We start from the raw sequence: 10,680 nt of genomic DNA on the forward strand, positions 1-10,680 counted from the left end.
AAGTCGTAGTTATGTTGTTTACCTATCCAACGAATTGTCACACGCTAAGATTCAATGCAAATCGGCCACATTATGGCCTTCCTACTAAAAAAGGGTCGAAAACGAGTAATGTCCCAAATTAACGAGGATATTTTCTTAACCCCCATTTTGGCTGAATTTTTAGAGAATGCAAAAATATCCCATGGAAGTCATAGTTATGTTGTTTACCTATCCAACGAATTGTCACACGCTAAGATTCAATGCAAATCGGCCACATTATGGCCTTCCTACTAAAAAAGGGTCGAAAACGAGTAATGTCCCAAATTAACGAGGATATTTTCTTAACCCCCATTTTGGCTGAATTTTTAGAGAATGCAAAAATATCCCATGGAAGTCATAGTTATGTTGTTTACCTATCCAACGAATTGTCACACGCTAAGATTCAATGCAAATCGGCCACATTATGGCCTTCCTACTAAAAAAGGGTCGAAAACGAGTAATGTCAAAAATTAACGAGGATATTTTCTTAACCCCCATTTTGGCTGAATTTTTAGAGAATGCAAAAATATCCCATGGAAGTCGTAGTTATGCTGTTTACCTATCCAACGAATTGTCACACGCTAAGATTCAATGCAAATCGGCCACATTATGGCCTTCCTACTAAAAAAGGGTCGAAAACGAGTAATGTCCCAAATTAACGAGGATATTTTCTTAACCCCCATTTTGGCTGAATTTTTAGAGAATGCAAAAATATCCCATGGAAGTCATAGTTATGTTGTTTACATATCCAACAAATTGTCACACGCTAAGATTCAATGCAAATCGGCCACATAATGGCCTTCCTAGTAAAAAAGGGTCGAAAACGAGTAATGTCCCAAATTAACGAGGAGATTTTCTTAACCTCCATTTTGGCTGAATTTTTAAAAAATGCAAAAATATCCCATGGAAGTCGTAGCTATGTTGTTTACCTATCCAACAAATTGTCCCATGCTAAGATTCAATACAAACCGCCCACTTTATGGCCTTCCTTATAAAAAAGGGTCGAAAACGAGTAATGTCCTAAATTAACGAGGGGATTTTCTTAACCTCCATTTTGGCTGAATTTTTAGAGAATGCAAAAATATCCCATGGAAGTCGTAGTTATGTTGTTTACCTATCCAACGAATTGTCACACGCTAAGATTCAATGCAAATCGGCCACATTATGGCCTTCCTACTAAAAAAGGGTCGAAAACGAGTAATGTCCCAAATTAACAAGGATATTTTCTTAACCCCCATTTTGGCTGAATTTTTAGAGAATGCAAAAATATCCCATGGAAGTCATAGTTATGTTGTTTACCTATCCAACGAATAGTCACACGCTAAGATTCAATGCAAATCGGCCACATTATGGCCTTCCTAGTAAAAATGGGTCGAAAACGAGTAATGTCCCAAATTAACGAGGAGATTTTCTTAACCTCCATTTTGGCTGAATTTTTAAAAAATGCAAAAATATCCCATGGAAGTCGTAGCTATGTTGTTTACCTATCCAACGAATTGTCCCATGCTAAGATTCAATGCAAATCGGCCACATTATGGCCTTCCTACTAAAAAAGGGTCGAAAACGAGTAATGTCCCAAATTAACGAGGATATTTTCTTAACCCCCATTTTGGCTGAATTTTTAGAGAATGCAAAAATATCCCATGGAAGTCGTAGTTATGTTGTTTACCTATCCAACGAATTGTCACACGCTAAGATTCAATGCAAATCGGCCACATTATGGCCTTCCTACTAAAAAAGGGTCGAAAACGAGTAATGTCCCAAATTAACGAGGATATTTTCTTAACCCCCATTTTGGCTGAATTTTTAGAGAATGCAAAAATATCCCATGGAAGTCATAGTTATGTTGTTTACCTATCCAACGAATTGTCACACGCTAAGATTCAATGCAAATCGGCCACATTATGGCCTTCCTACTAAAAAAGGGTCGAAAACGAGTAATGTCCCAAATTAACGAGGATATTTTCTTAACCCCCATTTTGGCTGAATTTTTAGAGAATGCAAAAATATCCCATGGAAGTCATAGTTATGTTGTTTACCTATCCAACGAATTGTCACACGCTAAGATTCAATGCAAATCGGCCACATTATGGCCTTCCTACTAAAAAAGGGTCGAAAACGAGTAATGTCAAAAATTAACGAGGATATTTTCTTAACCCCCATTTTGGCTGAATTTTTAGAGAATGCAAAAATATCCCATGGAAGTCGTAGTTATGCTGTTTACCTATCCAACGAATTGTCACACGCTAAGATTCAATGCAAATCGGCCACATTATGGCCTTCCTACTAAAAAAGGGTCGAAAACGAGTAATGTCCCAAATTAACGAGGATATTTTCTTAACCCCCATTTTGGCTGAATTTTTAAAAGATGCAAAAATATCCCATGGAAGTCGCAGCTATGTTGTTTACCTATCCAACAAATTGTCCCATGCTAAGATTCAATACAAACCGCCCACTTTATGGTCTTCCTTATAAAAAAGGGTCGAAAATGAGTAATGTCCTAAATTAACGAGGGGATTTTCTTAACCTCCATTTTGGCTGAATTTTTAGAGAATGTAAAAATATCCCATGGAAGTCGTAGTTATGTTGTTTACCTATCCAACGAATTGTCACACGCTAAGATTCAATGCAAATCGGCCACATTATGGCCTTCCTACTAAAAAAGGGTCGAAAACGAGTAATGTCCCAAATTAACAAGGATATTTTCTTAACCCCCATTTTGGCTGAATTTTTAGAGAATGCAAAAATATCCCATGGAAGTCATAGTTATGTTGTTTACCTATCCAACGAATTGTCCCATGCTAAGATTCAATACAAACCGGCCACTTTATGGCCTTCCTTATAAAAAAGGGTCGAAAACGAGTAATGTCCCAAATTAACAAGGAGATTTTCTTAACCTCCATTTTGGCTGAATTTTTAAAAAATGCAAAAATATCCCATGGAAGTCGTAGCTATGTTGTTTACCTATCCAACGAATTGTCACACGCTAAGATTCAATGCAAATCAGCCACATTATGGCCTTCCTAGTAAAAAAGGGTCGAAAACGAGTAATGTCCCAAATTAACGAGGAGATTTTCTTAACCTCCATTTTGGCTGAATTTTTAATAAATGCAAAAATATCCCATGGAAGTCGTAGCTATGTTGTTTACCTATCCAACGAATTGTCCCATGCTAAGATTCAATACAAACCGGCCACTTTATGGCCTTCCTTATAAAAAAGGGTCGAAAACGAGTAATGTCCTGAATTAACGAGGGGATTTTCTTAACCTCGATTTTGGCTAAATTTTTAGAGAATGCAAAAATATCCCATGGAAGTCATAGTTATGTTGTTTACCTATCCAACGAATAGTCACACGCTAAGATTCAATGCAAATCGGCCACATTATGGCCTTCCTAGTAAAAATGGGTCGAAAACGAGTAATGTCCCAAATTAACGAGGAGATTTTCTTAACCTCCATTTTGGCTGAATTTTTAAAAAATGCAAAAATATCCCATGGAAGTCGTAGCTATGTTGTTTACCTATCCAACGAATTGTCCCATGCTAAGATTCAATGCAAATCGGCCACATTATGGCCTTCCTACTAAAAAAGGGTCGAAAACGAGTAATGTCCCAAATTAACGAGGATATTTTCTTAACCCCCATTTTGGCTGAATTTTTAGAGAATGCAAAAATATCCCATGGAAGTCGTAGTTATGTTGTTTACCTATCCAACGAATTGTCACACGCTAAGATTCAATGCAAATCGGCCACATTATGGCCTTCCTACTAAAAAAGGGTCGAAAACGAGTAATGTCCCAAATTAACGAGGATATTTTCTTAACCCCCATTTTGGCTGAATTTTTAGAGAATGCAAAAATATCCCATGGAAGTCATAGTTATGTTGTTTACCTATCCAACGAATTGTCACACGCTAAGATTCAATGCAAATCGGCCACATTATGGCCTTCCTACTAAAAAAGGGTCGAAAACGAGTAATGTCCCAAATTAACGAGGATATTTTCTTAACCCCCATTTTGGCTGAATTTTTAGAGAATGCAAAAATATCCCATGGAAGTCATAGTTATGTTGTTTACCTATCCAACGAATTGTCACACGCTAAGATTCAATGCAAATCGGCCACATTATGGCCTTCCTACTAAAAAAGGGTCGAAAACGAGTAATGTCAAAAATTAACGAGGATATTTTCTTAACCCCCATTTTGGCTGAATTTTTAGAGAATGCAAAAATATCCCATGGAAGTCGTAGTTATGCTGTTTACCTATCCAACGAATTGTCACACGCTAAGATTCAATGCAAATCGGCCACATTATGGCCTTCCTACTAAAAAAGGGTCGAAAACGAGTAATGTCCCAAATTAACGAGGATATTTTCTTAACCCCCATTTTGGCTGAATTTTTAAAAGATGCAAAAATATCCCATGGAAGTCGCAGCTATGTTGTTTACCTATCCAACAAATTGTCCCATGCTAAGATTCAATACAAACCGCCCACTTTATGGTCTTCCTTATAAAAAAGGGTCGAAAATGAGTAATGTCCTAAATTAACGAGGGGATTTTCTTAACCTCCATTTTGGCTGAATTTTTAGAGAATGTAAAAATATCCCATGGAAGTCGTAGTTATGTTGTTTACCTATCCAACGAATTGTCACACGCTAAGATTCAATGCAAATCGGCCACATTATGGCCTTCCTACTAAAAAAGGGTCGAAAACGAGTAATGTCCCAAATTAACAAGGATATTTTCTTAACCCCCATTTTGGCTGAATTTTTAGAGAATGCAAAAATATCCCATGGAAGTCATAGTTATGTTGTTTACCTATCCAACGAATTGTCCCATGCTAAGATTCAATACAAACCGGCCACTTTATGGCCTTCCTTATAAAAAAGGGTCGAAAACGAGTAATGTCCCAAATTAACAAGGAGATTTTCTTAACCTCCATTTTGGCTGAATTTTTAAAAAATGCAAAAATATCCCATGGAAGTCGTAGCTATGTTGTTTACCTATCCAACGAATTGTCACACGCTAAGATTCAATGCAAATCAGCCACATTATGGCCTTCCTAGTAAAAAAGGGTCGAAAACGAGTAATGTCCCAAATTAACGAGGAGATTTTCTTAACCTCCATTTTGGCTGAATTTTTAATAAATGCAAAAATATCCCATGGAAGTCGTAGCTATGTTGTTTACCTATCCAACGAATTGTCCCATGCTAAGATTCAATACAAACCGGCCACTTTATGGCCTTCCTTATAAAAAAGGGTCGAAAACGAGTAATGTCCTGAATTAACGAGGGGATTTTCTTAACCTCGATTTTGGCTAAATTTTTAGAGAATGCAAAAATATCCCATGGAAGTCGTAGTTATGTTGTTTACCTATCCAACGAATTGTCACATGCTAAGATTCAATACAAATCGGCCACTTTATGGCCTTCCTAGTAAAAATGGGTCGAAAATGAGTAATGTCCTAAATTAACGAGGAGATTTTCTTAAACTCCATTTTGGCCGTATTTTTAGAGAATGCAAAAATATCCCATGGAAGTCGTAGTTATGTTGTTTACCTATCCAACGAATTGTCACATGCTAAGATTCAATACAAATCGGCCACTTTAAGGCCTTCCTAGTAAAAATGGGTCGAAAACGAGTAATGTCCTAAATTAATGAGGAGATTTTCTTAACCTCCATTTTGGCCAAATTTTTAGAGAATGCAAAAATATCCCATGGACGTCATAGTTATGTTGTTTACCTATCCAACGAATTGTCACACGCTAAGATTCAATGCAAATCGGCCACATTATGGCCTTCCTAGTAAAAAAGGGTCGAAAACGAGTAATGTCCCAAATTAACAAGGAGATTTTCTTAACCTCCATTTTGGCTGAATTTTTAAAAAATGCAAAAATATCCCATGGAAGTCGTAGCTATGTTGTTTACCTATCCAACGAATTGTCCTGTAACATCCCAGACTGCTTACAGGATTGCCGACTAACCCCACAAACCAACACGAGTCTTTTCAGCATGCTTTGTCCTCACTCACATGCTTACCGGGAAACTTCCCGGTAGGTCACCCATCCTAGTACTACTCCAAGCCAAGCACGCTTAACCGTGGAGTTCCTATGGATTGAGCTCCCGAAAAGAAGATGCATCTTGTTGATATGGGTAGTACCTAACAATTCTTATAAGCCTTCCTTCAACCATGTAGTCCCATACCTACACGGCCTCCGGATCCCTCTCATTCCGATGTGTTTCGGTTCCTACTATTGTCGTGGGGGTCCCTTGCGGCTTAAACCGTTCCCCTTAGGTCGGGAACCTTTCGTATCCACCTAGCGGGATATCGAAAGCCACGACGTGGGTGTTACATGCCCACCAGCTTCCGCCTGGTTCGTCCCCGAACCACACCGTACTGGGAGAGGTCTGCTCTGATACCAAGTGTAACATCCCAGACTGCTTACAGGATTGCCGACTAACCCCACAAACCAACACGAGTCTTTTCAGCATGCTTTGTCCTCACTCACATGCTTACCGGGAAACTTCCCGGTAGGTCACCCATCCTAGTACTACTCCAAGCCAAGCACGCTTAACCGTGGAGTTCCTATGGATTGAGCTCCCGAAAAGAAGATGCATCTTGTTGATATGGGTAGTACCTAACAATTCTTATAAGCCTTCCTTCAACCATGTAGTCCCATACCTACACGGCCTCCGGATCCCTCTCATTCCGATGTGTTTCGGTTCCTACTATTGTCGTGGGGGTCCCTTGCGGCTTAAACCGTTCCCCTTAGGTCGGGAACCTTTCGTATCCACCTAGCGGGATATCGAAAGCCACGACGTGGGTGTTACATGCCCACCACGCTACCCATACTAGACGTATCTAGAATGTCTAGCACGTGCGTTAAGTTTAGTATTGGATACATTAAAAATTTACAACAATAAACTACGAATGAATATATATGTACAACCAAATGCGTTCGTACAAAGAACATAACTCAACTTCTCTAAAAAAAATATAATAGATGCATCCTTGAATATCCATCTCATCCTGCGGCGGGTACGAACGAACACTTGTCGCATCATCCATTCGGCTACTAGCTTGCTAATCCAACCTGTTTATCTGAAACAAAAAGGATTGGGATGAGACATAATGTCTCAGTGAGTTCCCCTAAATCCTAGGCTATAGGCAACCTCAGGGAAAACCTACGGTCACCACGTGTCTAAAATACAACCTGCCGGTTGATTATACGTGTGTGGGGACATTGCATACTTAGACGGTGTGCATACTAGGGCCGTCATAGCCTTATCTCACTTGTTATAGGCTTCACTTCCTATACGTGTCATGGCGGTCGAAGGGAATCTAAAACCGCAACGCCAAGAATACGCTCTACGTATCGAGGCCTAAACATACTATAATCATGACACAATTCTAAACCGGACGATTAGGGGAAATCTAAGATCGTCATCGGCATATCTTTCTCTATACTTGCTCTATGCATAGCTATGTTGTATCTAACAACATATTCTATCTTGCTATCATACTAGTCATTGACGATCTACGTCTATGTTCTACTATTCTTGACGATCTACGTCAAGGCACTGCTATTCTTGACGATCTACGTCAAGGCTCTATGACATAACATAAATATATCTAATAAATATGCATAGTCAAGTTTATTCATAAAGTTAGCGTTTAACAAACAATTATTATCTGAGTTCATTTTACGGAAAGCCCCGAGTGGAGTAACCCCGAGCGCAATCCCTATCTATCCGATGGAAACCTATCTAAGGTATAAACCAACGGTACTCCTGCAGTGACGTGCGGGATCCTTACGGCTAACCCCATTTCACCTAATGGAAACCTCTTGAACCAACCTAGTGTGGACACAAGAGACACGACCACCACATCTTACTTACTAAGTGACATGCGGGTTCCTTACGGCTAACCCCGTTTCACCTAATGGAAACCCCCTGAGCCAACCTAGTGTGGACACAAGAGACATGACACCTTTAACTTTAAAGTTTGGGTCTATAAATGCATGAGTATTAAATCTATGCTAGCTATCTCTTTTACCTCGGATGCCTATACGATCCGACTAGAGGTAAATTATATGCTTGCTTAACTTGCTATGTGAAGAGATATCTAATCAATTATGGCACTCTAGTTTCTATTCGAAGAGATTACTCTATGCCACTTCGCAACTAGTCAAGCATACTACTCATGCCTAACATTCTATTCTCTACTAACTATTCTAGTTCTTGACAAGCTATGTCAAGGCTCTACTTTCATCCCATGCCTAGTTCTTTGCTACCCGAATAATTCGGCTAAAACTCTCTTGAGCGATCCTTGTAATACATGCTAAGATTGCCATGATTAATGGTGCAAGGATCAATTGACGATGTGTGCAAATTTTCAATACTTTCTGAAGACCGAAAATGCCATAAACCCAAGTTACGAGCCGTTTATAAATTTCATGATTTGATAAAGCTAAGCTTGTACCAGTAGAAAGATAAGTAAAAACAGTACAAGAATACACCGAAACGATCGCTACGGACCCCCACGCGACTGCCCCCAAGCACCCGAGCGCAGAACAACGCGATCGTTGTCCTGTCTGGGGCGCCTGGCGCCAGAGGGAGGGCGCCTAGCGCTGGCTCCCTGACTTGTGGGCGCCTAGCGCCCTTGTACAGGCGCAGCGCTGCGAATTTTTGCGTTTTCGGTGCTTTCGGCTACGGGTTTTCGCCATTTTCGACCCAAAACTCGACCAATTGGACCCTGTAATGCACCAATACATCCAACAACATATATAGCTTCATTTAAACATATCTCATGGCAATTTTTAGCATGTAAACAACAAGAATTACCTTGGGGTTACTTAAATTTCATAAAAGCAAAACTAACATAAAACATGATTTTTCTACAAGATTACACAAACCCAAAGGTGGGTATTCTATCTATGGAACTCACCTAACATGATCCTTGCATATTCTTCAAGTTCCAAGCTCAAACCCTAGCTTTTGATCCTTAGCCCTTTTTCACCAAACCATACTTTAATCTCTTCCTCTACGTGTTTCTTGCTTGTTAAGCCATGCTTGATCATGTATTGAAGAAGTTTGGATGACTTAGAGAGGAGAGGGAGGCGCAATTCTTAGAGAGAAGGGGGAGAGAAAGGTTTTCCAAAACCTAGAGAGAGAAGTGAAATGGGAAAATGAATATTTTGGCCCCAAAAACACTTATATACTCCCTTGTGCGAGTTTACTTAAATGCCCTTCGTCTTGATCGCGCTTAACCTGACACTGATACATAAACCCCTGCTTGACTGATATTTCATAAAAACATTCTTCCGTCGTACTTGACGTTCTGTAACACTTAATCTCTGATATCTAGTTCATACATGACTTATGCCATTAATAGACATTTCCATGAATATTTGTCCTCTGACACGTCTGATGGGTAATATTCCGTTACTGATAAGCGGGATATTACATGTCCCATGCTAAGATTCAATACAAACCGGCCACTTTATGGCCTTCCTTATAAAAAAGGGTCGAAAACGAGTAATGTCCTAAATTAACGAGGGGATTTTCTTAACCTCCATATTGGCTAAATTTTTAGAGAATGCAAAAATATCCCATGGAAGTCGTAGTTATGTTGTTTACCTATCTAACGAATTGTCACATGCTAAGATTCAATACAAATCGGCCACTTTAAGGCCTTCCTAGTAAAAATGGGTCGAAAACGAGTAATGTCCTAAATTAATGAGGAGATTTTCTTAACCTCCATTTTGGCCAAATTTTTAGAGAATGCAAAAATATCCCATGGAAGTCATAGTTATGTTGTTTACCTATCCAACGAATTGTCACACGCTAAGATTCAATGCAAATCGGCCACATTATGGCCTTCCTAGTAAAAATGGGTCGAAAACGAGTAATGTCCCAAATTAACAAGGAGATTTTCTTAACCTCCATTTTGGCTGAATTTTTAAAAAATGCAAAAATATCCCATGGAAGTCGTAGCTATGTTGTTTACCTATCCAACGAATTGTCCCATGCTAAGATTCAATACAAACCGGCCACTTTATGGCCTTCCTTATAAAGAAGGGTCGAAAACGAGTAATGTCCTGAATTAACGAGGGGATTTTCTTAACCTCGATTTTGGCTAAATTTTTAGAGAATGCAAAAATATCCCATGGAAGTCGTAGTTATGTTGTTTACCTATAAAACGAATTGTCACATGCTAAGATTCAATACAAATCGGCCACTTTATGGCCTTCCTAGTAAAAATGGGTCGAAAATGAGTAATGTCCTAAATTAACGAGGAGATTTTCTTAAACTCCATTTTGGCCGTATTTTTAGAGAATGCAAAAATATCCCATGGAAGCCGTAGTTATGTTGTTTACCTATCCAACGAATTGTCACATGCTAAGATTCAATACAAATCGGCCACTTTAAGGCCTTCCTAGTAAAAATGGGTCGAAAACGAGTAATGTCCTAAATTAATGAGGAGATTTTCTTAACCTCCATTTTGGCCAAATTTTTAGAGAATGCAAAAATATCCCATGGACGTCATAGTTATGTTGTTTACCTATCCAACGAATTGTCACACGCTAAGATTCAATGCAAATCGGCCACTTTATGGCCTTCCTTATAAAGAAGGGTCGAAAACGCGTAATGTCCCAAATTAACA

The 10,680-nt window shown here is 39.1% G+C and overlaps 1 long non-coding RNA gene across 1 annotated transcript; it reads right to left on the minus strand.

Moving 5' to 3' along the window:
- Window positions 1–6,918: 6,918 nt before the first annotated feature.
- LOC146918780 (uncharacterized) lies at window positions 6,919–9,085 on the minus strand. Its single transcript, XR_015016386.1, has 2 exons — window positions 8,962–9,085; window positions 6,919–7,116 (listed from the first exon to the last, which is right to left on the minus strand). It is a non-coding gene; the product is annotated as an uncharacterized LOC146918780 (long non-coding RNA).
- Between the last annotated feature and the right edge of the window lie 1,595 nt (window positions 9,086–10,680).

Source organism: Medicago sativa, chromosome 6, assembly GCF_051527215.1.
Source record: "Medicago sativa cultivar Bolivia chromosome 6, Bolivia_mono, whole genome shotgun sequence".
In the NCBI taxonomy this organism is placed as follows: domain Eukaryota; kingdom Viridiplantae; phylum Streptophyta; class Magnoliopsida; order Fabales; family Fabaceae; genus Medicago; species Medicago sativa.